This window comes from Rutidosis leptorrhynchoides, chromosome 10, assembly GCF_046630445.1.
Source record: "Rutidosis leptorrhynchoides isolate AG116_Rl617_1_P2 chromosome 10, CSIRO_AGI_Rlap_v1, whole genome shotgun sequence".
NCBI classification, from domain to species: Eukaryota; Viridiplantae; Streptophyta; class Magnoliopsida; order Asterales; family Asteraceae; genus Rutidosis; species Rutidosis leptorrhynchoides.
In genome coordinates, this window is record NC_092342.1 from 36,794,476 (window position 1) to 36,799,820 (window position 5,345).

A 5,345-nucleotide genomic window follows, 5' to 3' on the forward strand; every position below is an offset into this window, starting at 1 on the left:
ATACCTTAATTTGTCTGAGTACTTTGGTTTTATCTGGAACCCTTCAATAACACACTTTGTACGTAATTGCATAATAAAATCTTCCTTGTTTGCGAAAGTCTGATTCAATTTAACTAGATCTGAGGTTTCATAGATTGTCATTGATTTAGGTTTCATTTCGAGTTGGTTGTTAGACAGTAACGGTGGCATGTTCCAAAATATATCATCTGGTTGGGGATTATACTTAATTGGCTGGTCATAAGTTGATTTTTGATCGACGTATTCATCTTCGTATTCATCATCACTATCAGGAACATCATCCTCATCAACTATGTAGTTAGAAAAAGGGTGTTTTGTTGGTTTGACTGGATTCACATTTTCCATATCATCATGCTCGGATTCGCTTTGATCAGATGTAGGTAGGTCAACGATGTAAGGATCTTCCTTTTCTTCAACTTGTGGTTGTTTTGGGTTCAACATATTGGTTTATTGTATTTGTTGGTTGATTTCATCTGTTATTTGAGTGTGTAAGTTGAACTGATTTACAGATTGATTTTGTAGGTTGGAATGATTTGTGTATGGATGTGTATGGTTGTATTGAGCATTGTACGGGTGGTGTAGGCTGAACTGATTGTCAGTTTGGTGTTCTAGGTCGTACTGATTGATGGATGACTGTTGTTGGTTGAACTGATTATTGTATGGATGTTGTAGGTTGAACTGATTATTGTATGGATGTAGTAGGTTGAACTGATTATTGGATGGATGATGTAGGTTGAATTGATTATTGGATGGATGCTGTAGGTTGTACTGATTATTGTAAGGATGTTGTAGGTTGAACTGATTATTGGTTGGTTGTTGTAGGTTTAACTGATTATTGTATTGTTGTTGTAAGTTGAACTGATAAGTAGGATTAGTAAGGTTTCGACCTAAAACATGCATTGAATTCGTTATATCTTCTAGATACATGTGAACGGGTTGATTTGAGATGGCGAAATTCATAAAATCATTAAAATCATCTTCATCATCATTGATATCCAAGACACAGTTATAGACAACGTATTTCATAGATATAACTAAATCGTGTGAAACATCGATCTTTTTTAACACATTTTTTAACAAAATCGTACGATTTAAGGGTTTGTTTGGCGCGATTGGAAGTTACAAAGGTACTCTGGGACAATTAAGTGGCATATAAACTATATGACTATTGACATGTTCAAAATAACCTCGTGAACAAATATATATCTTTAACTTACTCATCACTAAAAATGTAAAGGCATATAAAAGTAGAGAAGTATTACTCACCAGTAAGTGATGACCTCAAAATGACCTCTGAATATCTTCTACTAATTTGTTGTGAATATGAATTTGGTGTGTTTGAATATCGATCATGTATGCTACTACTTATAGAGTACAAAAGGATAAAAGGATCTAACGTTGTCCAATTAAAATCGTGAAAGATGGATTTCCTATCCGCAGCTAACAAGGATAAGAAATGTTATCTAAATGTGGGACCTAGGTTGCCTTTTTAATCATGAAAACCATTTGTAGTCGACCACTTCATATATAGTGGTCGACTAAAGCATATTAGTCAAGTGGTAGACCCACAAAAGGGTCGACTATAGTGGATTTCAGAAGTGGTCGACCACTTCATATACAGTGGTCGACTATAGCACTTTTTACAAGTGGTCGACCCACGACAGGGTCGAATACAGTGGTCGACCTATAAAACATGGTAGTCGACATTTCCAGTTATAAACGAAGGTCGACCACATTGAAATTTGGGGTGGTCGACCAGGTCAAGAGGTAGTCGACCCAAATGGTGGTCGACCTAATGGTGTAAATAGACAATTTTTTCGCAAAAAGTGTATTTTGGAGTAAAACTTTACAAAAAAGTGTATTTTGGGGAATTTCCCAGGCATATAAAATTAAGCAGTTAATCGATTCGATGATTTGTATTAACAAATGATCAATTGAGATTGCATAAATAGAATGTAATGCAGGAAGACTACAACCATATTGTTGGCGGTTGGACGTCAAACAATATTGCGGATGTCAGTTTATCAACTGCTAATGCATAGAAACACATTTTAAAACGAAGCTTGCACTTGATAAGGTAGTATCAATGGATTGATATATTCATATTTGAGGATGAAACATATCTTCTTCAGTGAGTAGAAATTGAGTGCCATATCATCAATATCGTGTTTAGTTTACTAACTAGGGGTATGTTTGAAAAACCTAGCTGGTAGCGGATAGCTTTTAGCTGGTAACTGGTAGCTTTTAGCTGTTAGCTGGTAGCTTGTAGCTAGTAGCTGGTAGCTGTTAGCTTTCGATATGTTTTTAGTTGTTTGGCAGAGTAGCTAAAACTGTTAAAATAAAAAGGAAAATGACAAAAAGCTACAAGCTAAAAGTTAAACGCTAGTTCTAGTAGCTTTTAGCTTTTTCCCTCCCTCAAAAAGCTTTAAGCTCTTGCAATCAAACAGAGCTTTTTATTTGATAGGAGATTTTTCATAAAAGTTAAAAGCTAAAAACTCCTAAAAGCTTATTGCCAAACATGGCCTAGGTAGGTGCCCCCACGTTATGTTGCAGGCTTAAAACGAGCAAAAAACTGACATCCGAAAATATGACTTCTTTTTATAGATTAGTCATGGACGAAGCGATGATTCGATCACACACGATTTCAAATAGATTGTCATGTCTAAGACATGGCCATGACACAACCGAGAAATCATTATAAACTAGTGATGTAGTCCGCGCGTTGCCGCGGGTTTTGGCAAGCGTTGCGGGGGCAAATCGTAACTATTCTCAGTTTGTTGCTTCTGACTGTGGCGTATAGTTAAAATAATCAACATGTAAACTAAACATTAATTCAAATTACCAACACTAACTTACCATACCCTGTTATTGACTGCTACTGCTACTGCTACTACTGCTTTGTGCTTTGTTGTTGCTTCCTTTCTGCTCTCTGTTGTTCTTCTGCTCATCATTTTGTTGATCTTTTGTTTGTCTTTATGTTGATCTTCTGTTGTCTACTCTGCTTCCCGCTGCTAATTCCTGCCTTTTGTGTACCATTCTAGGAATTCATTCTCCACCTGGATATAATCACAATAGAACACTATAGTTTTTTACACACGTATCAAACTTAATTTCAATTCATACTGCATTTTTGTAACTGCATTCTGTTTTATATATGTTGTTATTTATCTATATATATATAAATGAGGTATATGTAGTGTTTACACATATTAGAGATGCTAACTTATTTTGAAATATTTATAGACTCAATTATAAATGTAGTATTTACTAATTTAATAGTACTTGTGACACACAACACATATGTTAGAAATTGACTATCAATCCATTCTAAATATTTAACCCTTTATTATTTGAATTTGAGTAGCAACCCTACCCTCAATCCATTTTAAATAGTGAAAGGCCGGCCGCGCGTAAATAAGTATGACATACCTATGACATTTGACGATCCAATTGATGAAAAAGCATGTTGTTGAGAAGCACCAAGCGTAACATAACTGAAAGCACTCAAATTCTGGTTTGAAATTTCTTCCCTCAAACAATAAAAAAAAAAACAACACAAACAATAACAATTACTATCAAACACCATATAGTTACCCCTGCAATTAGAAGTAGCATCCGGAAAAGCAAAACATAAAAAAAAAAAAAAAAAAAAAAAAAAAAACGGAGAGTAATAAAGCCATTACCTGATGAAGCAAGGAAAATAAACACATATCGTATATGATTTTATCTTGAGTTCTCTTGCCCAACTTTGATTTGAAGTTTTTTCACTTGCGATTTGGCAACCTTTTCCGATTTTCATCTATGGATATAGCTTCCTCGATACGTTTCAGTTTTAGTTGAAGTATATAATATATATAATCTACTTGTTGACCCGTCCCGATCTCAGGTAACAAATGCATACAATCGGTTTAAGAGCGCCAATCAACAAACCGAATTTGAAATAGTCAATAATGTTCATGCTTTACTTGCACAACATTCCAACTGTAAATGCAGTCCACAAATACAAATAAATAAGCTTTAGATTTTTTAACAGTCATTCACTTACACATTAGCACAAATAGATGGCGTTCCAAAGTATAAAGACTGAAGGAAATAATATCTACTTATGTGTTATGTTTCTAGGTCATGATGATACCTTGGGTTTTAAGTTAAAATGTTGAAGATTAGCAAGCATAGTGAAGACCAAACTTTTGAACAGATATTTGTTAACTTCTCAAACAAATTTTAACCTGCAAAAAGGAACATTATTAAAAAAGTTTTGAAAACGTTTCTTCCATTCATATCACAAATATACCAAATATGGTGTAATAGATCAAAACATCAAGCATTGCCAACAACATTAATATCTTCACAGAGTAGTATAAAAGCAGTAATGTTATAATAAAATAATGGAACATACTATTCTCAAATTACCTTTTCCTTGATGGCTAAGTATACTGCATTGAAACAAAACACATGATTCTCCACATATGCAATCAGGTCAACCTTTAAAAAAATGAACCACATCAGTGTTTATTTTTGTTTATATAATTTGACTAACACTCATGTAGGTCTCATAATAGAGTTATGTCCAAACCTTTATCTTTGATTCATGGACGGTTAGATAGTCAGCGGCTCAGCGCACACACTAACAACATCTTCCTTTCGTGAAATTTCCTTTAATTTCAGTGGTCTTTTGCACACCTGATATAAGCAACAAAAGGAAAAAATGCCCCATTTATGTTATGAACATTATTGATTGAAAATTCTAAAGCGAACAATCAAATCTAGTACTTAATTGGGAGAAATGCCATTTCATGGTTAAAGAAGGCATCGTTCTCGGTCATAAAATTTCAAAGGAAGGAATTGAAGTGGATAGAGCTAAAGTAGATGTAATTGCTAAACTTCCACATCCCACCAATGTTAGAGGAGTTAGGAGTTTTGTAGGGCATGCCGGTTTTTACCGACGTTTCATAAAAGATTTTTCTAAAATTGCCACTCCTATGAATAAACTCCTAGAAAAGGATGCTCCATTCATCTTTTCAGATGAATGTATCAAATCTTTTAATATTCTTAAAGAAAAACTTACTAATGCACCGATCATGATAACTCCAAATTGGAATCTACCGTTTGAACTAATGTGCGATGCAAGTGATTTTGCAATGGGAGCCGTTTTAGGACAAATGATTGAAAAACGATTTCAACCTATTTGTTATGCTAGTAAGACGTTACAAGGAGCACAAACAAATTACACAACTACTGAAAAAGAACTCCTTGCTATTGTCTTTGCTTTTGACAAATTTCGTTCATATCTCGTTTTAGCTAAAACGGTGGTCTATACCGACCAT

The 5,345-nt window shown here is 34.3% G+C and overlaps 1 long non-coding RNA gene across 1 annotated transcript; it reads right to left on the reverse strand.

The window, feature by feature from the left end:
- Positions 1–2,701: 2,701 nt before the first annotated feature.
- On the reverse strand, positions 2,702–4,701 carry LOC139871522 (uncharacterized). The gene is made up of 6 exons (XR_011766663.1): positions 4,595–4,701; positions 4,418–4,503; positions 4,154–4,247; positions 3,702–3,999; positions 3,448–3,543; positions 2,702–3,074 (listed from the first exon to the last, which is right to left on the reverse strand). It is a non-coding gene; the product is annotated as an uncharacterized lncRNA (long non-coding RNA).
- Between the last annotated feature and the right edge of the window lie 644 nt (positions 4,702–5,345).